The sequence below is a fragment of the Heterocephalus glaber genome, unplaced genomic scaffold, assembly GCF_053883595.1.
Source record: "Heterocephalus glaber isolate CG9 unplaced genomic scaffold, H.glaber_assembly_v1.0 deba00001442, whole genome shotgun sequence".
In the NCBI taxonomy this organism is placed as follows: domain Eukaryota; kingdom Metazoa; phylum Chordata; class Mammalia; order Rodentia; family Bathyergidae; genus Heterocephalus; species Heterocephalus glaber.
The window spans coordinates 44,342,303-44,364,266 of NW_028258296.1; the positions used below are offsets into that span (position 1 = coordinate 44,342,303).

The window sequence follows — 21,964 nt, forward strand, 5'->3', positions numbered from 1 at the left end:
GAAATCTTAGGGATGTTACTAAGACCTATATGAAGGAGGGATGTAGAAGCTAGTGGAAGATAAGGGTTACTTCAGATTTTGTTTATTCAGGTTCACTGAAGTTATTACTGGGCTCTGGTGAACAATGTTTTCTGGCTTTGGTACATGAAGGACTTATCCCCTCCCAAAGAATCCCTGTGGCTTACTGGGTGTAGAAATAGATAGGTTACCCCCAACCTTTGCTTCAGCCTCCCAGAGGGCAGGGAGTACACGCCTGTGCCACCAGAAAATGACGATCTCTGAAGTTAGAGTTCCTTGAGTGATTTCAACTTGAAATAATCAATATATCAATTCAGCCCATTTTGGGATGACACGTTCCTAACTCCCTCACCGTTTAGGTTATTGGTCTAATGCAGTATCAACTTAGCTAATGATTTTTAGAAAATCACCTATTGATTTAACAGGCATGTTAGTGGAAATTTGAATATTTTTCTTCTTAGTGCAGTTTCATATTTTCTGCAATTTTATATTTGAACTTTTTTTTTCTTTTTCAACTTTTTGGAAGCCTTAGTTTATTTTGCTTTATTCATAATATCTTAGGTAGGTAGGAAATTTATTTTGTTTAATTCTCAATTAAACAATATCTTATAAATGATGATTTTTATTTTCTTATTTTCAGGGTTAAGATTTCTTTACATTCTGGATTTCCTAAGTTTAGTTTGATAATATTTCAGAGAAATTTAAGACATGTCCACGAAGTAGAACAATTTTGAGTTGTCTCTTGGTTTTATATCTAGTAAGTTGTAATTTTAGAACAGAATTCTGAGGCCATTTTATTTAGAATTTCCATAAATTTCCCTTAAGAGTGTTAAAATGTTAGCTGTAGAGTCAGAAGGAATTATGGAATCCTGTACCATGGTCATTTGTAGTCTCTTGGCTAGATTTGACACAGTGTGTGTGTGTGTGTGTGTGTGTGTGTGTGTGTAAGGCAGGCACAGAGACACTGAGCTAAATCCCCAGCCTGACACAGTATATTTTGATTATCCTGCAGTGTCCCTCTAAAAAACTGGAACATGTTACACCCTATAGTCAGGACAGAGCACACAGAAGTCTAGAAGATAGGCAGCACTGGGATGAATTTCTGCAGTCAACAATGGCTACAATCCCTTGCTTCAGACCACTGCCCAGTGTCCCTAGTTCCAGCTGCCCCCTCTTATATAACAGACACCTCTGCCCAGTATTAGCAGGCTATAGTGGCACAAGCTTCCTGCCTCTCCATAATTCGGCTGTGTTGCATTGGAGGTAATCCAATGAGCTAAATTCACTCCCAGTCAAGGTCAACTGACTCCAACTAAATTCTCCCCTTCTGAATTAACCGTTTGTTCTCTTCAGCAAAGATATGCTTGTGCCCTCATTCTGCAGTCCTGCCTGCTGGATACTGGTTATCAGCAGGTGTCCCAAGGCCTCCCCAGCTTCCCCCTTCCCACACTTGTAATGAATAAACACAGGACGTCCTGGGAGGCCTTTGTCTTTGCTGTCCAGAGCAGCTTAGATTAGCCCAAGACTCAGTTTCTCTTAAGTCTCTGTCTGTGTGTTCTTTCTATTTCCCACTTTCCTATCTCTCAGATGTCATACTGGCTTGCAGGAGACCAGGACCACTGCAGGGTCTCTGGTAACGTCCCCTTTCCTTTTCCCTGTCCCTATACCCTTACTTTTCAGAGACCCGTGTCATCTCTTCAGATGATCCTTAGGGACCCTTCCTTTAAGAACCTGCTGGTACAGCCTGTGTCCTGCCTCCGACAGGTGCTGTCCTCCTCTGAAAGGCCCGTGCTCTGGGCCCCACCTTTGCAGCTCCTCAGTGTTCTTGTCCTGGCCAGCAAGGCCTCCTTGTCCTGCCCTTGACTCTCTCCCTCTCCACTCCTTTCGGGGTATAGGATGTGTCTAGACCCTAGGATGTGTCTCATATTTTCAAAATCTTTCTCCTGAGGCTCCCATCCCACCTCTAGCCTTTAATAGCCATACCATAGTCAGTTTAAAGGACCATCATCTTCACAGGGACTAGTCACTTTTTTCAATAAAGGATGCCCTAGATGGAGGAACAGCAATGTGAAATATCTGTTCTATGTCTTTAAAAGTTGCTATTCTAATTCATGTTAGCTTTTCCCCTCCTCTGGTATCAGGGATCGAACTCAGGACCTTGCACTTGACAGGTAGGCATGGCATCACTGAGCTATACCCCTGTTAGCTTTTTAAGGAAACTCATTTCCTCAATTGGATCTGGAAATGTTATATCTCTGTGTTCAAGATTTATAAAGCAGAGCAGGACAGAATCTTAATGTAAAAGGAGAGCTATAACTCATGGCCCAGACACATTGTGTGTGTGTGTGTGTGTGTGTGTGTGTGTGTGTGTGTATGTGCATGTGCAGTCACTTCACAGTGGGCAAACCTACATGGGGCCTCAGGCTGCTTCCTGAGCCTGGGCACAGTCTGGGAACCTGAGCTCGCAGGACTGGCACTCTCTGAATGCATAAGCAACTGTGTAACAGGAACTGTACCCTGCCAACCCCAGTAGCATGTCTCTGAACTACCCACCTTCACAGAGATTGGCAGAGTGTGTGATTTCTCTGGTAACAGAGATGAGACAACCTCTGTCTGACTTCTTCCATACCTTAAGCTTGGTGGTTGGAAACTTTTGTTGATATACTAAATTTACATCATGCAGTCCTTCAAAAATGTGAACTTATTTTCAAAATTTATTTCCTGCAGAGCAACAGTCTGACCTCTTATCTTGTAACCATTTTATTTTTAAAGTTCAACGCATCTGTTTTTATTTTTCCATTATGTTTTGTGAGATTATTTAAGCAAGGCAAAAGGAACACAGTAATTAACTGCACAGTTCTTCATTTTGAAACAGTCCTCTGCTTTCAGAGAAAGAAGCTGGCAGGTAGGACAGTGCTGTTAGTAGGATATTGCCCTTCTGGAGTTGCCCTTGGAAGCAGGAGAGGTGTCTGGCCCCTTGGAGCCTTGATCTTCCACCCCAGTGCACCCTCTAGCTATAGCAACTCCACTCACATCCCTGTTCTGGCCAGTGGGAGAATCTCTAGATGACTGGCAGTACATTGCAGTGAGGGCACCTCGGATATCCTGTAGCCCCGTGTCTGGTTGTTGTATTTAAATTTACCGTCTAATGATGGATGGGCTGGGCCTCCCAAATTCCCTAAAGGAAAATTCAGAGACCACCTGGTCTTGTGCCTGCCCCTTCTTCAGGCCTGGGTCCCATTTCACTGGCACTGTCCCTGCAAAGGGAGGCTGCGGTGGATAGCAAAGCTTCAGGCAGCTCTCAGTTTGACCAAGTCCTCTTCCAATGGTGGCTGCCAAATTAAACTCTCAGGTTGCCCTCGCTTTTGGCCTCTCCCCAGCAAAGCCCATGGGATTTTGGCAGCTGAGGGGTGAAGACTGAGAGGTACAAGGAAGGAAAGGTGGGGAGAATATCTTTGCTCTTTCACCATCTGGCCTGTGTCCAAGTGCATTGTCAACTCCTTGTGGACTCAGCAGGATATAGGGTGGGGAATAGCTATCAGGATTAATTAAGGAGCAGAATACTGAGGCCTGCTTTTGGCTTCTGGGCGGTCGACCATGCTAGCTGGGACTCAGGCTCTCATGAGGTGCAGGAGGGAGGGGACTCACCCTAGGCCTCACCCTTGTCCTTGTTGTGTCCCAGATAAAGTCAGAGTTCAGCCCTGCTGGAGCCAGTAGTCTCAACCCTCAGCATCAGCACCATGTCCATGATGCTGGGTTATTAGGACATTCATGGAGTGAGCCAGGGATCCACCTGGAAGGATGGAAGGGGAAGCAGGGGCTGAGATAGAGTAACTGGTGGGGGGCGGATGATTCAAGAGATAGATGCTTTTGAGGACTTGGAGCCTTTTGCCTTCCCTCTCAGTACTCAGGAGCTCATACACGTGTGATCCTGTGTGTGTGTGTGTCTGTGTGTGTGTGTGTGTGTGTGTGTGTGTGTTGGGGGTAAGGGGACTGTTGGTACACTGAAGGGTCTCACCTGAAAGAGATGAAATCACAGAGCCAGGTACTTCCATCTCTGACCTGGGGGCCAGTTCTAGCAGGTGGATCTGCTTCAAGGCTTGGTGAGAACCATAGCTCTGCTTCTAGGAGCTCACACATGGGGGCTGGTGTGCATGTAGTGTGTGTGTGTGTGGGGGGGTACTGGGTGGTGTTTGGTGTAGGCCGGGAATTCACCTAGAGGAGATGTCATGTGGTCAGGGTCCCTTCATCTCTGACCCTACCATTGCTGTATCGCTTTCAGATGACCCATGCTATCTGCTTGATCCTGGAATACCAGACACCAGCCATGAGGAGAAGAGACACACCATGGGAGATGGTATGGCATCCTCCTGCTCAGACCCCTGCCCAACCCCTGCTGACTAGTGGCCAGCAACCCATGCCCTGGGCACCTGTTTTTCAATTCACCATCTCTCTACTGGTTGGACCCAGGACCTTGCTTCCTGCTTCCTCCCCCAAACCCTTTTGAGAGCAAATCCTTTGGAATAGAATGCAGGATCCCCCTTGATCTGTTATTGGGTCAGATCCACCTGCGCTTGCCTAAACCTATTGCAAGCCATAGTTCTGTTGGGTCCACAGCCTTGGAATGTGGGACTCAGTGGTTCACACTCCAGATCCACTGTCTCGGGGTATCTTGCCCTTGACTCTGGGAAGGTCCTGAGCAGACAGGGTTAGATTTAAAGGAGGTTTGTTTTTACTTCATTTTTGCCCCAGGTCCAGACTATGACAGAAGCCAGTGGCTGAATGAGAAGTTCAAGCTGGGCCTGGACTTTCCCAATGTAGGTCAGGGGGTGGGGATGGGTCAGAGAAGTGAAAACTATCCCTATCTTATCTCCTTTCCCAGCTAAAAGATTCTATGATGAGAGCTCCTGCTCAACCACTTTCATTCCTGGTATCTTTCTATGGTGGGTCTATGTCTCAGCTCATCTGTTCATTCTACAGTGTTTTTGTATAGGGCTTGCCATGGGCGGGCACAGAGGTCTGCCCTAACTCAAAGAAAGAATGCTGGGATCTGGTATCAAGCTAACCTTTCCTGGTTGTCCATGCAGCTGCCCTACTTAATTGATGGGACTCACAAGCTCACCCAGAGCAACGCCATCATGCGCTACATTGCCCGCAAGCACAACCTGTGTGAGTAGGGCTGGCTGCTGGGTGTGGGGGGACAGTGGCCACCACCCTGGGCTTGGCTCCGGTCAGAGCATGAGGGGGAGTCTCTGTTTTGTGGGCTTCAGGTTGGGGAGACCAAAGAAGAAAAGATTTATGTGGACATTTTGGAGAACCACGTTATGGACACCTGCATGCAGCTTGTCATAGTCTGCTACAACCCTGATTTTCTGAGTCTCCCTCAATGGGTCTGCGCCAGACAGGGTTTGCAGCAGGAGCTAAATTGTTACATTCATGTCTATACTTGTCCTGTTTCTCATTTCTACTCCTAACAGTACTGAGTCACCAAAGAATTATTTGTCCTAATAACATAGAGCTGCATAACTCCAAAATTGTGTCAAATAAATACTGTGTGAATTAATTGACACCAATCTTTGGTTACAACTCAAGACAGTTCAGGGAAGAAATTCAGTTCTTAGACATTAGAGTTTGTGTTCAGAATTTCTTTCTGATCTTTATCTTCTGATATGGGTCTTATCTCCTACCTGTTCACATCATCTGCCTGCTTCTGGAATGTGGAGACTAAAGCCAAAAAAGTACAAGATAGGGGAATTCAGTGCACCCTGGTTTTCAGGGGTCTGCCACACTGTTTCTCCAGTATGGTGTCCTTGACACCAGCATGAGTTGAGATCTTTTCCTAATAGGCAGCTCAGGGTCAATCAGAGGCCCTCTGTCCCTTTCCCCCTTTCCTTTCCACACTGAATAATCCTCAAGTTTATGCACACTACTCAAATATCCATTGTATACTTCTGCCACTCCACTAGCTAGACCTTTGTCTTTTCTCTCAGATCTTTTTTCACTTTGCTTCTTGGATTTCACCAGACATCGGAGTCCAGAGCCTGTCAGGCAGGTGTCAGGGATGCCTGGGTCTGACTTGCAGCACATGGTTTGCACATCAGCACTGACAGATTCAGGGGCAGAGTTGTTTTCCTGTCTGACTTCCTATCACCTCTAACAAATGGGGATGGCTACCAAGTAGGAATCTAATAAATGTTGAAACATTAGATAGAAGCCCATACCCTGACCTGGGGCCATTTGTAGGAAGATGTCTGCAAACTCCTGGCTAGCCAGGGCCTTGCACAGCCTGATGGCCTGGCCTCCTCTGCCAGGTAGCTTGTGTCTGAGGATGGTGACAGTTAACTTCTGCCTCAAGAGAAACTGAAGCCAGAGTTCGTGGAGGGCCTCCCTGACAAGATATAAAGCTCTTCTCACAGTTTCTGGGGAAGCAGCCATGGTTTGCAGGGAACAAGGGAAAAGGGAAAAGGGATGGGGAAGAGAAGTTACCGTTTTTCTCAGATTATGAGCTTCCAGCCCACTCATGGTTGGCCTTTTGCAGATCACCTATGTGGATTTCCTTGCTTCTGATGTCCTTGACCAGAAGTGTATATTTGAACCCAAGTGCCTAGATGCATTCCCAAACCTAAAGGGCTTCATGTCTCGCTTTGAGGTGACACTCTCAACCTTTTTCCTCTTGAGTGTCTTTTTTCCATTCTCCATTTCCATGCTGATTTCCTAGCACTTGAACTGAACTGAAGAGTAACTAACATGTACTGAGTACTGGATATATATTCCAGGACCTGTGCTCAGTATCTTACATCCACTGTGTCTAATTTATCACTGCAGAATTACCAGCCCCATTGCACAGATAAGGAAATGGAAACTGTAGAATAAGTCATCTGCTCAGGGTCTCAGCACCAGTGCAGGCTGCAAGAGCTCCCTGTTGGCTTCAGGCTGCTAAGGGAGGCAGGCAGTGACTCTCCTTGTTTTGTGCCCAAAGGAAAAGCCCGAGGCCCTTGTGTAGCCTGGGTTTCCAGCCCAGCACCCTGTGGAGCAGGGACAGCATGTGTGTGCAGTTGGCATTGGGAGGCCTGGGACAAGGCTGGATGCTAAGAAGTATCAAGATGTAGACAGAGAGGTTGGGTACAATGACACATGCCTGTAATCCCAGCACTTGGGAGGCTGAGGCATGAGGATTATCACATATTTGAAGCCAGCCTGAGCTACGCAGTGAGTTCAAAGCCAACCTGAACTACATAGCAAGACCCTGTCTAAAAAAACAAAAAATAAAGGACACAGACAACATGACACGTGATCTGTGGAGTGCTTTGATGAATCAGATCCCCAACTGAGGAAGCACTGAGACCTCAGGGCTGTAGCTAGTGCTGGACTGAGTGCACACATGGGATTCTATCTTTAATTGTTCCCTTCCTCTCTTCCTGTTCTGATTTCTTGTAAGACCCTTGAGTCCCATTTGTGAATTGGAGTCATTCACTTATTTTCACTTGTATTCACTGACATTCTGCTCTCTATGCGGCACCTTAGCCTAGAAATTTAGCTCCGGAATTTGCTGAGTCACTGGGTGTGGTCAGGGCCTTCTTCTAACCTGCACTGGGGTGCTCTCAGGCAATTTCCTGCTAGGTCCCTCCTCTGTGCAGATCCAGACAAGAGGGAGCCTGCCTGTAGAAAAGGAGAACGTTTGTGCAGAAGGGGAGTGACTGGGTCTCCTGTGGGGAGGACAGGAAGGGGTACAGCAAAGAGAACACAGAGCTGGAGAAACAGAGCCAGGCTGCAGGTACTGTTTCCCACTTAATAGCTGTGTGAGCATGAGAAAGTCACTTAACCTCTCTATCTCAGGTTCCTTCTGGATAAATGTTGATGGTAGTGTTACAGGAAATAATACTGGAGGTGAAATATGAAATTATATCTCCCAGCCTGTTAGCTGTATGATACATCGAGTTCTTGTTCTCTAAAAATCGAAGAATGAATTCTAGGAACAATGGAGGTTAAGAGTAGGAAGATTATTTATTGATAGGAAAGCTCCAGAGGGGGAGGAGGGGTCCCGAGTGGGTAGCCTGGGGATCCCACTTTGCAGAGGAGTTTTATAGGGTGAAACTCACATGGGTACAATGTGGGCCACAGCCATGAACATCCAATAAGGTTACAAGTATAGTCACTTAGGTAATGGTGGTCCAACTGGGAAGTAAGTCACGTAACAAGCATGGATGGAAAGAATAAAGATTCTCTTAGGAAGTGCTGGGTCCAGAGGTCTCTGGTCACCCACCAGGGTGGTTGATGTCTGTCTAGACTTCATTAGGCCCAGTGTTTGTTCTTTGAGGAAGTATGCATGTCTGGTCGTCTTGTCTTTATCTTGAGGCCTGGCTTTTAGCTGATGTGTCTCCGGCCACAGCTGTGGTGTGTTTCACCTTTCTCCTAACCCTCTTGAGAACCTATCCCTATCTGACTGCCTATAATATTTCTACCTAACTCAGCTGTCTATCATAGTGGCACTGATCTTGCAGGGTTGTTGAGTTGATTTTTTTCAACTTATATTGTAATCTCTAGATGGTATAAAGCACCTTGCATAGTGTAGAGTTTCCTAAGTAGCAGTCCTTAGAAAGGTATGACATTAATTAAAATAAATAAATAAATTGCCAGCGCTGGGGCCTAAGCAGACTGTGTTGCGCTATTGTATTTGAGTCCACGTAAAAGGCCGTTCCTGGAGTGGGGTGTGTGAATGCTAAGGAGGCAGCAGAGCTGAGCTTCTGCTTTGTTTCCCACTCACAGGGCCTGAAGATCTCAGCCTGTGTGAAGTCCAGTCGCTTTCTTGCAAGCCCTGTGTATTTAAAGATGGCTCGGTGGGGGAACAAGTAGGACCCTGTAATGCCAGGACAGGGAGATGGGATATATGGCTGCCCTGGCTGGTGCTGGCTGTGGGGCACACTGGCACTGTGCACCCCAGCCTCCTTCTTCTCATTCCTTTCTTGCTCATTTATGCCACACCCTTCCTACAAGGACACTCCCTTTTTTCTACCTGACCTCGCTCCCAGTCAAGCTTTAGTATCTTTTTTAGCAAAGTCCCCTTCCCCTTCTTTGTCCTTGCCCTAAATCTAACAGTCCTCAGGTCTGCCTCTGGGAGCCTGATGGATCCTGACTTGAATGACCAGTACTGCCTGGCGTGCAGGCCTGTTCTCCAGTGTGGCAGCTGCCCCAGCCCTGCCCGATCCCCAGTGAAGTCTGACCCACACTTGCTCTGTGTCCTGTCTTATGGCTCCCAGCTCTCAGGACCGCCCTGTTGAGGTGTTGGGGTGTTCTTTGTTCCTTGTCCACAGCAAGGGCTGGGTGGATGTGTATGTGTATGGGGCTCTGCTTGGTCAGGCAGGGTAAGAGGTCATTTATGAGACCAAAGCGACTCCATTTTGCTAAAATCCACCATTCCCCTAGCCTCTCAAATTAATGGTTAAAATGTGTTTGCTCTGGGACAGGAGACACAATCTGTAACAGGACAAGATTCCTAAGTTTATTACTCAGCCATTTGTTTACCCTAGAAACAAATGTTCTGGGCCCGCTATCTATAGGACAATCTGTTAATGTGCTGACTGTCCACACAGGGTGGTCGTGACTATTAGTCAGGATGTCTGCTGACCATCAGTATGTGACAGTGGGCCACTAACCTTTGTCCCCTTTTTCCCTTGTAAAACCTATACGTAATCCCCCTCAACCCCCCCGATGAGCCTAGCCAATCAGAAATCTACACTTCATGCATGCTAAGCGTCCACCAATCATTATAATTGCTAGATAAAACTTTGCTGTAGCTTCTATAAAAACCCTGCTAATTCAAAATTCGGGGCTCTCAATCTTGACTCGCTGCTGCGTCGGTGACAGTTGAGAGCCCCTGCTTAGCTTAAATAAATGACCCTCGTGCGTTTACATCAGAATCGGCTCCTTGGTGGTCTTTGGGGACTTCGCAATCTGGACACAACACATTAACGTCACTGCTGTCCCTATCCATATCCCTCTGTTGCTCACCCTGGGATCCCTACAGTGGGGTGCTCCTTCCAAGCCAGGTGTCCTCATTCATGTGGCAGTGTGCAGTGCTGCCACAGGCCATGTGCAGCTGTGTGTCATGCTTCAGAGAGGTGTGGGCTGATGGGAAGGGGCTGACTGCCCAGGTGGACCCTTCTACTGTCACCTTCTCACAGAAGCTTTCTCTGATCTGGATCCCTCTTCTGTGTTCTCAGGACACCTCTCCATAAACATATCTACTACATTGCAATTGGTGTTGTATGATTTTTTTTTTTCTGAACCAAACTCTATTACAGGTGTTGTGCATTTTATCTCAGACATGTGTGACAGTGCCTGACCATCTAAATTCTGGAAATTTGGAAACTTGAAAGAATTGTTCCCAAGAAAGTCTTGATGAGACCCTGAAGTGTCAGTATTGGGATTTAGAGCTCTGGGAATAGCTATTTTAGCCCAAGGAGATACAGAATAAGGTGAAGAAGTTTTGGGGAGGCCGGGTAATGGGGGTCAAATTCACAACCTGTGCTCAGAAGGCAGGCACGGTGCCGCTGAGCTAAATCCCCGGCCCATAGGTAAAGAAGATTTTACACGAACAGGTATTGGTGTCTGAGCCAGCAGCTTTTTCTCACGGAAGTATTGAGGGGCTCCAGCTGCCCTGGAACAAGGTGACTGGAGATGTGCAGGCCTAGTTTGCTGGGCCATGGGCAGCAATGTGTGTGCTTGGAGGGCTGCAGGCATTCTAGATCAGGTCACCTGCCAAGGAGCACCAAGTTAGCAGCTTCCTGGGACAGCAGCTGGATCATGGATTCTGGCCTTGGTCAGGTCCTGCCGACCTTGATCAGGCCCTGCTGAGACCTACCTGGTAACAGAAGGCAGATTGTTGGGCATTTGTCCATATGATCATTGCCTTCAGCTGCCTCCTGCATTTAAAAAACAAGGGAGCCATAGGTATGATGTTAAAGAGCACTGTGAAATAAGTGATTAATTAAAAAGCCAAAACTGGGGCTGGGGATTTAGTTCAGTGGTGCCACTACCTGCCTCGCAAGCGCAAGGTCCTGAGTTTGATCCCTGTGTACCGAAAAAAAAAAAAAAAGCTAAAACTGATAAGATGAACATTCAGTAAAACTCAAAGTTCATGAAGTGGTAAGATCAAAACTATTTAACCCAAATATTAAGTCATTAAATATGTAAGAACTATAGGTTCATAACAGTTATTTATTTATTTTGGTACTGGGGATCGAACCGGCGACCTTGTGCTTGTGAGGCAGGTGGTGACACCACTGAGCTAAATCCCCAGCCTTTATCCAAATCTTTATTAAATTTGAAAGATAGATGGGTTAAAAGGGAAAAAAATAATAGAAGTTAGGTGTGACAGTGTGATAAAAGGTAAGTAGAGAAATAAAATATTGAACTAGAGAAAATAGATATGGAACCTGAACAGGTTAGGAAACATGGGGCCAAAATTTTTGGCTTAGAGGCCACATGACTCTGTCACATTTCCTCAACTCTGTGGTCATGTAGAAGCAGTCTTTTTGCTTCTTTGTTTTGAGACAGGTTCTCACTGTATAGATCAAGCTGGCCTTGAACTCTTGGTGATCCTCCTGCCTCAGCCTCCTGAGTGCTGGAATTACAGGCATGGGGCACAACGCTTGGCTTAGACCACCCATAATGAATGAGGGTAGACCTTCATTTACAAATATAACTTCATATACAAACACAGGTGGCTGCAGCCACCATAAAAACCAATCAACCAAAAACTTGAAAGGACATTTCTGAAAGAAGAAACACAGATGGCAGTAAGCATTTGAAAAATTGCTGGACACTGATCATTAGAAGAAGGTAAATCAAAACTACAGTGAGGTTCCACCACATGCACATTAGAATGGCTACTATGAATAAGCAAGAAATAGTAAGTTTGGTTGTTACAGAAATCTCTGAAAGAAATACACAGAGACACAGAATTTGGATAAAATAATAAAATTTCTTCTCGTGAGTGGGCAGAACTCCAGAAACCAGTCTGGTCAGTATCCTCTCCCCCTTTGTTCAGCGTTTCCCTTTTTATATCCTTTTTACCCATTATCTCATCCCTGGTGGTCTTTGATGTGTAAATACAATTCCAGTTCCTATTTACAAGTCACAGACACAAGATAGGCACATATACATTGTAAATTCACTGGGGCATGGTAACTTTGTTAGGTTAATGAAGTTACTGATTAGAGTCAGATAATCATCACCTTAAACAAGGAGTTACAGGAAAAGCAAATCTTAAAAGAACACATTACTTATTTTGCTTCTACAACTACCTTAATATTCAATCTATTAAGTTATCTAAAACTTTTCCATATCATGGTTAGGATGTGGAGAAATTGGAACTTTTGTTCATTGTTGGTAGGAATGCATCATAACGGTACAGCACTGTGCAAATCAGTATGGCAGTTCCTCAAAAAACCAAAAATAGATAAAGATGGAGCAAGATGGCAGCTGAGTAAAATCCTTCATCAATTGTCTCCTCACATACACACTAATTCAATCAGCCATTAGCATACCAGTCCTCTTCACATTAACCAAGGAAGCCAGGTGAGAGACCATATGGATGGTTTTAGTATAATAGTGAGAAAAGAGCCAGGCATGGCAGTGCACACCTATAATTTCAGCACTCTGGGAAGCTGAGGCAGGAGGATCATAAGTTTGAGTCGATCCTGGGCAACTTAGTGACTTAATGAGAACTTGTCTCAAAAGAAAGGTGGAGAGGGGAGAGAGAGAGGAAGAGAGGAAAGGAGAGGAGAGGACAGGACAGGACAGGAAAGGAGAAGAAAAAGCACACTGGAGAAGCCAGGAAGGAAAAAAATCATACCCATCACCCCTTCCCAAATTCCAAGCAGCATAAAGAGAGATATTTCTCACTTAGAGGAGGGTGAAGGGATTAAGTCCAGGCCTTAGACTTGAAACCCAATATCAAACCTAATACCAGGCAGACAGTGAAACCCAATACTAGGCAGAGACCCATAGCCCTTGCCCCAAGGCCAGTATCTGTAGACTGAGCTTGTAGAAGTGGGCTAGCCAAGTAACCAAGAAACTGCTTCCACTTCCCTTCCTCCAACCTCAGGCAGCAGCAGTTGTGGGGAGAATATGAGGGTTGGAGGACGGAGTCCTACTGGGGAACAGGGCATACAAGCTAGCACAGGGCTTTGCCTTGGAGCTCAGTGCTGGGCCTGTCATGATAAGGTCTAGCAGCAAGCAAATAACAAAGGCCCCTATACTTAGATCAGGGCTCACAGACAGAGCCTTTAAGCCTGCCCTGGCAGTAGGCAGAGATCTATACATTGGTGGGACAGACTGATGTTTGGACCTGCATCCTTGCCTGTCTTGGAGAATGTCTGGGGCAACCCCTTCCTAAAGACTGTGTGGACCCTGGTGCTGTGAGACTCCAGCATGACCCAGCTTAGTGTCAGTCTTGGAGGTAAAGGGACTGTCATTACCAACCATACTTCAACCTTGGGCAGCATAATGTGAAGCAAGATTGGGGGTATGATGGGGTAGTAAGCATAGGACTTTGCCTTGGAATTCAGGGCCAGGCTGGTAAAGTTTAATACTGGGTAGGTACTATTGGTACCCATCCCCAGGCCAGTGCCCAGGGATGGAGCCTCTGTGGATGGAGCCTCCATGTCAGGCAGTCACATGGCCCTAGTCTATTAGATGTCTATACTGGCCAGCATCACTCGTAGCCGGCTGTAATGATCTTCAGCTATGAGTAGTTTAGTGGTAGGCAGCTCATAGCACTGCAGACCTTGGTTCTACCCTAGTGTTGTGCTGGTCTCAGTGGGCTGTGGGCTCCAGGTGTGACTGAGCATTCTGGTATTGGTGGCCACAGGTATGGCATTGGAGCCTGGGGCTACAACCTCCATGGCCCCGCCCACTCTGCTTGATTATAGGCCGGTGACTATGAATGAAGCACTGGACCTACCCTGGCCCCAGAGACAGGCTTTTGAGGACAGACTACTCTTTTTAGCCACTCCCCTAGTCCATGCTGAACAACAAATCAACTACAAATTTGGGACAGAACTGGGAGGGATTCATTTGCTCCCTTCTGTTCAAGCAGCAACAACACACCAACACTGGACTTACGGCAAACCTCACCTTAGGTCACCATCTAGTGCTGAAATAGTGGAAGTGACTATAGGCTCAGGGAAATGCAGCTTGCTTAGAATTTCTGGAAAGAAGGGGCATGAACAAAGCCAGATTACCAAGACTAGCATAAATACCTAAGCTTTTAGTGTTCATATGATGTCACATTCCAACAAGCACCAAGAACTTTCATGGAACAATAACCTCACTTTAATAGTCAAAGTAAAGCACTGGAAACTGACTACACAGCACCCAGGATAGGCAAGATGTTGGGTGGAGAATTTAAAACACCTGTTTTGTCTGGGTGTAGTGTGCACTCCTGTAATCTCAGAACTCAGAAAGCAGAGGCAGGAGGATCATAAGTTTGCAACCAGCCGGGGCTATATAACAATTTCCAGGTCAGTCTGGACTTCAAAGTAACAGCCTGTCTCAAAAAACAAAAACAAATTTTAAAATAGCAACAAAATAATAGCTGTTTTAAGGAAACTAACGGAGCTTCAAGAGACTATTGAGAAATAATAGAAATTAACAGAGAAGTGGAAGGAATTAAAAATAGCAATCTTTGAGCTGGAAAACACTCTAACCAAAATTAAAAATGCAATAGAAGACATGAATAGCAGAATAGATCAAACAAGAATTAGTGAGCTTAAAGACAGGCTACTTGAATATACACAGAGGAGAAAAAAAGAATAAAGTATGGGACAGCATTAAAGGAGAAAATATTTGGTTTATTGCCTGAGGAGGCAGTCTTAACAATGCCAGAGGCATAAGAAAGCTTACAACAGAGATAATAACAGAAAATTTCCCAAATCTAGAAAAACAAACAAATATCCAGGTACAGGAAAGTCAAGGAGGACTAGTAAGATTTAATGCAACCTAGTCTACCCTAAGATACATCATAATGAAGTCCTTTTTTTTTGTACCAGGGATCGAACTCAGGGCCTTGTGCTTGCAAGGCAGGCTCTGGAACCACTGAGCTAAATCCCCAGCCCGGGAGTTCTTAAAGATTAAAGATAAAGAGAAGATCCTCAAAGCATCAATTTAGTGAGAGAAAATACAACTATTCCCAATAATGGAGCACCTAAATATATAATGCAAATAGTAGATCTAAAGACAAAGTAGACTCCAGTACAATGATAGCTTTACATTTTAATACTACTTTTGGCAATGGACAGATAATCCACACAGAAAATCAACAAAGAAATGAAGAAGTTAAACTGCAGTCTAGATCTACAGAACATTTTATTCAACAATTGCAGAATATATATTTGCTTCAACAGAACACAGAACATTTTCTAGGATAAATCATATGATAGGCCACAAAAGAAGTTCCAACAATTTTTTAAAAAATGAAATCATACAGAGTATCTTCTCTAACCACAATGCAAAAGAACAGAAATCAATGACAGGAAAAACCTTCAGAACCATACAAATACAAGGAAATTAATAACTTACTCTTGAACAACCAATGGAACTTATATAGGAGATGAAATATGAAAATATTATATCTTCTAACCTGTTTTAACTGAGTTCATGTTCTCTAAAAATCGCAGAATGAATTCTAGAGACAATGGAGGTTAAGAGTAGGAAGATTTTTTTTTTTGGTACCGGGGATTGAACTCGGGACCTTGGATTTTTTTTTTTTTTTTTTTTTTTAGGGAGATACTTATTGAGAGGATAGGTCCTGAGAGGCAGGAGGGGACCTGAATGGGTAGCTGGGTACCCTACTTTATAGAGAAGTTTAATAGAGCAAAACCCATGTTGGTACAATGTGAGTATGATTAACCAATAAGGTTACAAGTATAGTCACTTAGGTAATAGTGATCAAATGGGGAAACAAGTCACACAACAAGTGTGCACGGAAAGAATAAAGATTTTCCTAGTAAATGATGGGTCCAGAGGTCTTAGTCACCCACCAGGTTGACTGATGTCTATTTAGACTTCATTAGGTCCAGTGTTTGTCTTTTGAGGAAGTATTCAGGCTTGGTCACTTTGTCTTTATCTTGAGGCCTGGTCTCTAACAGGTAAGTCTCTGGCTACATTTGTGATGTGTTTCACCTTTGTCCTGACTCTCTCCAGGGCCAAGTCCTATCCAACTGCCTGTAATATTTCTATCTAACTTAGTTTTTTTTTTTTGGTACTTGGGTCCTTGCGCTTGCGAGGCAGGCGGTGGAACCACTGAGCTAAATCCCCAGCCCAAACAGTTCAGCATGTTTTTTGGGGCAGGGTATCAGGGATCGAACTTAGGACCTTGCCCTTGTGAGGCAGGTGGCAGCACCACTGAGCTAAATCCCCGGCCCTTATCTAACTTAGTTATTTATAATAAATCAAGGGAGAAATAAAGAAGGAAAGTAAAACTTTTTAAAAATTAAATGAAAATGGAAATACAACATACTAAAATCTATGGGATATACCAAGGCATAGCAAAATTTCCCAAGTAACAGGGAAATTTATAGCAATCACCCCCACATCAAAAAAGCAGAAAGATCTCAAATAAACCTTTTACCTCATCCTTTTATTTTATCCTCAAGAGGATAGAAAAACAAAAACAAATGAAACCTCAAATTAGCAAAAGGAAAGAAATAAAAACCAGAGGAGAAAGAAATGAAATAGAGATTAAAAATACAAAAGATCAAAGAAGTGAAGAGCTTCAACAAGTCCACATTGTAGGGGGCTTTAACAGTTGCCCACCAAAGCAAGTCTTACCAAAAAGATCCAATGGCACTCCACATTTCCTACACTCCTGTAATTCTTTTTTCATCAGAAATGTAATGTTGGGAGGACTGAGAAGGTTTTAGTTACAGTTCAAAAGAATGTCTCTTAATATTTTGTACCACTGAAGATAAAATACAAACCTGTCTCCTAATTCTAATTTTCCTTTGAACTTCTGATACATTGTCCTGTTTATTCCTATTCTATTGAAAATGCCCCCAGCAGCACCTGTTTACTTAAAAATCAAATATGTACACATCCACTTAATTTTTTCTTCTGGATTTAAGTCCCATATGAGTCACCTGTAATTACTTCCATTAAAAACCCCTCAAGAACATTAAGATCCTGTTCCTGTTAATTTTCAAAGGTATTTAATTCCACTTCAGACTAAGCCAGGTGGGAGACAGTCCATGGCGTCAAATAACCTACCCTCCGGCCTCAGGGTTCTCACAGGTCCTAGGGCCTGTGAACTTAAAGTTCTGTCCTGACTTCAAATACTTTTACATGAACTATCTCCACCTGTTTTAAGAATAAACTATTCTACTTTTCTGTGTTCTGTCTTTCAAGTGTAACAGAGAAAAAATTTTAGAGTCCCGGTAGGTCATTGATCACTCACATGAAGCAAATGCTTCTTTTGTTCTTCCAGCTCTTTAGAATGCAGGGCATCAGTACATAGGTGTGAGCACCTCTCTGAGTCAGGTTTTATGCAAGCATTAAGTATCAAAATTTGAATAAAACATAGTCCCTGATTTCAGGAAGGTCTTATAGGGTTTTGGGGTTTTTTTTTTGGGGGGGGTGTTGTTGTTGCTTTGTTTTGGTTTTTGACTCCAGATCTCACTATGTAGTCCAGGCTGGCCTTGAAATCGCCATGCAGCCCCGACTGGCCTCAAATTCACAGTGAACCTCTTGCCTCAGCCTCTTGAGTGCTGGAGTTACAGGCATTTGCCACCACCCCCTGCAAGACTTAACAGTGGCAGAAACAAGCAATTAAGAGTTCAGTGTGTTAGCCCAGAACCTGGAAGGAAGCTTCCCCGCTGCCATCCCACACTCCTAGGGCAGAGAAGGTGAGCCGCGTGGGCACCAGAAGTACCCCCCCCCCACACACACACAGTGGAAATGAGAAGACATGTAAACAAGCCTCAGAAACAGACTTCTGGATCACCTACAGCAACTCCAAAGGGAAACGAGATGGAACAATCTGATACTCAACCATCTGGACTCTCTGAACGGGCAAAAAAAGAGGATCTGGGAAAAATGAAGACAGAAATAATTACTTAGATAACAGCAAAGATTATGCTCATGGTGCAAGATGTGATTAATAAATCTAGAGAGGACACAGATAAAAAAAATAGAGGATCTGAGGAACATGATGGAATCCCAACATAGGAAACAAATGGAATCCATAAAACAGATGCAAACAGATTTCCATGAGATTAAAAACTCTATTGAATGTCTTCACAGCAGAATGAACCAACATGAGGATGGAATTTCAGATATAGAAGATAAGATTGCAATTAGTGACCAGGAAAAAAAAAATTGCTTTAAAATTGTAAAGGAACACGAGAAATCAATCCAGCAGCTGCTAGACGATGCAAAGAAGAATAACATAAGACTGATTGGAGTCAATGAAGAAAGAGGAGAGAGTGCAGATGACATAAAAAACTCTTCACAGAAGTGATGGCAGAAAAAATCCCAAGCAGGGGAAAAGAACTTGACATACAGATAAGTGAGGCATATAGGACTCCAGCTAGCCTTGATAAAAAAAAATCTATGCATAGGCATATAATAGTTAGGATTCCAGAAATCCAACAGAAGAACAAAATTCTACAAGCAGTGAGAGAAAAGAAACAAATCACATACAAAGGAAAGCCCATCAGAATCACAGCAGACTTCTCAATGCAAACCTTCAAGGCAAGAAGAGCTTGGAGTGATGTATTTCAAGTCCTAAAGGAAAACAGCCTCCAACCCAGATTGATGTACCCTACAAAACTATCTTTCAAAATTGATGGAGAAATAAGATGCCTTGATGATAAAGAACACCTCAGGAACTTCATGAATATCAAACTGGCACTCCAAAAAATTTTAGACAATACCCTAGGAAAAGACAATGAGGATCACAACCCCAGGAAACCCGGCAGAATGAATCCATTGGGCGTGACAAATTAAAGGCAAAGGGGGAGAATTCAACAAAAAGAAAAAGTCATGACAAGGATTTTAAAACTTTTACCTTCATCTCCCTAATGAGTGTATAATTCAATCTTGTTATTGTACTGATTAGTATTTTTCTGATTCTAGAGTTGCACACATTTCCTTGTGCTGTACTGGCTCTTTATCATCTTCTTGTGTCTACTTTTTAATTGGGTTGTCTATTACTGAGCTCTAAGAATTCTTTATATATTCTGGTCATAGGTTATATGAATTGTAAATATGGTCTGTTTAAGGACTACTTTTCATTTTAATGATGTCATTTAAAGTTCTAAATTTTGATGGAATCTCATTTATCAATTTTTTTCTTTTATACATCATGTCTTTTGTATCCTAGGTAGTTCTTGCCTACCCTGAATTCATAAACATTTTCCTTTATACTTTCTTCTTAAAGTTTTATACTTTTAGGCTTTCATATTTAGGTTCATAGACCCCTTCAAGTTTTTTTAAATGTATGGAAATAAAGAGTTGAGGTTAATTTTTCATATACAGATACCAGGTGTTCTAGTGCCATTTGCTGAAAACACTATCTTTCCTCTGCTCTTGAATGGAGTTTATATTCTATAAAATGTTAATGTTAAATAATCTTTCAAAAAAATAATAATCTTTCAAAACTCAGTGGACCATATATGTGTGGTTTTATTTCTAGATTCTCTGTTTTATTCAAATGATCTATATGTTTTTCCTTACACCAACATTGCCTTGATTACTGTAGCTTTAGAAGAAGTCTTAAAATTAGATACTAAAAGTCTTCCAACACTGTTTTTCTTTTTTAACTTTTCTAGGTCCTTTGTACTCCTACATAACTTTTAAATTTCAATATCCAATTCTTCATTTATAGCAAGTATACACAGACCTGAATTTTTATATATACCTTGTGTTTTCTAATCCTGCTAAATTCAAATACAAGTTCTGGGGGCTCCTAGAGATTTCTTCGTATTTTCTCTGTGTAGATGATCATTTCATCTACATATAAAGATTTTGTTTCTACCTTGCCAATCCTATCCTAATTGTGTCATTTTATTGCCAGACTATTTTGGTGGGGCCTAGGTTTCAAAGTTTAATGGACACATTTGACCCCACTATTCCACTGCTGGGGATCTTCCCCAAAGCATTAAAAGAATCATACCACAGTGATATATGTGCACCCATGTTCATAGCAGCACAGTTTGTAATAGCTAAAACTTGGAAACAGCCCAAATGCCCATCAACTGGAGACTAGATAAAGAAAATGTGGTTTTTTTATAAAATGGAGTACTACTCAGCCATAAAAAATGAGAAATTACAGACATTTATAGCTAAGTGGATGCCCATTGAGGCGATACTCTTAAGTGAAATAAATAGGACACACATGTGTAAATACCGAATAGTTTCTCTGGTGTGAGAAACTGAAAGTGTAAATAAGGACTAAATGTATAATAGGTAATGTGAAATAGGAAGAAAAGGGGCAAAGGGGAAGGAAGTGGGAGGGCTAGGGGAAAGGATAGAAGGGAATGGGATTAATATGAGAAAATGGAAAAATAGGAACAAAATCTTTGTAAATAGGGAGGAATGGAGGGGTTGAAGGGAGGACTGGGCAAGGGTGAAAAACAAGAACCAAGAGAGACTATGTAAAGGTGCAAATTTCCAATGATGAATGTCATTATATTGTATACCTAAAATGTACCAATGATTAGAATGAATAATCGATAATGTAAAATAGGAAGAAAAGGTCCAAAGGGGTAGGGGTAGTGGGAGGGGCAGGGGAAAGGAAAGAAGGGAAAGGAAAAACTGATGAGAACTGGAAAAAATGGAAATAAAGTCTTTGTAAATAGGGAAGGGTGGAGGGCTGAAGGGAGGGCTAGGAATGGGGAAAAAATAAGAACCAAGATGCATTATGTAAAGGTACAATTCCCAATGAGAAATGTAATTGTGTTGTATACCTACAATGTACCAATAAAAGAATTTAATACAAAAAACCCACAAAGTTTAATGGACAGATAAACAGTAAGCATATCTGCCCTTGTTCCCCACCTTAAGGAGAAAGCATTGTATCTTCTCCATTCATATAAGGTGTTCTCACTGGAAGTATGGAGTACATGTCTTTAATCTGTTGAGGAGGTTCTGTTCTACTTCTAGTCTCCTGATAGCTTTTACCATGAACAGCTGTAGAATTTAGTCCAATACTTTTTCTCCAATTACTGACAGGATCATATGGCTTTTTCCTTTCCTCTGTTAAAATGATGGCTTTTGGGGGTGAATCTTCCAATGCTGAACCAACACTGCCATCCCTATAACAAAACCACTTTCTACATAGTTCCAGATCTGACTTCTAATAGTTTGTTTTGTTAAACAAATTTCTATCTATGTTCATACTTTTCTTCTATTATCTTTATCCAGTTTTAGGATTAGCACAATGTTGATTTCCTAAAATGAGGGGAGAAGTGTTCCTTCTTTTTTCTGCTTTAATTGTTTGATATAATTTATCAGTTAAAATGTATATGAGCCTGCTGTTGTCATATAGGTAGGTTTTCAAGCTAGGAATATACTTTCTTTAATAGGTGCTATTCAAATTTTATATTTCCTCCAGAGTTAGTTTCATTAATTTGTCTTCCAAGGTACTTCTTAGAAGTTGTCAAATTTATTTCAAAATAGATTTTTGAAATATGCTTTGTATATCCTTTTAAATTCTGTAAAGTCTGTGGTAATGTCTCCTAGATCTTGATATTGTAATTTAAAAAATGTATAATTGATATTGTGTAACAGGAAGAAAAGGTCTAAAGGTGCAGGGGAGGAGGGAGGGGTAGGGGAAAGGAAAAAAGGGAAAAGAAAATATAAGAAAAGGAAAAAAATGGAAACAAAGTCTTTGCAAATAGAGAAGGGTGGAGGGGGTGAAGGGAGGGCTGGGGAAGGGGAAAAAATT

The 21,964-nt window shown here is 42.8% G+C and overlaps 1 pseudogene across 1 annotated transcript; it reads left to right on the forward strand.

Annotated features, from left to right (window-relative positions):
• The first annotated feature begins 3,758 nt into the window (after positions 1–3,758).
• LOC101707857 (glutathione S-transferase Mu 2-like) lies at positions 3,759–20,510 on the forward strand (annotated as a pseudogene). The gene is made up of 8 exons (XR_015452029.1): positions 3,759–3,794; positions 4,301–4,375; positions 4,771–4,835; positions 5,106–5,210; positions 5,289–5,394; positions 6,374–6,468; positions 6,555–6,667; positions 8,785–20,510. The product of XR_015452029.1 is annotated as a glutathione S-transferase Mu 2-like (transcript).
• Positions 20,511–21,964: the final 1,454 nt, after the last annotated feature.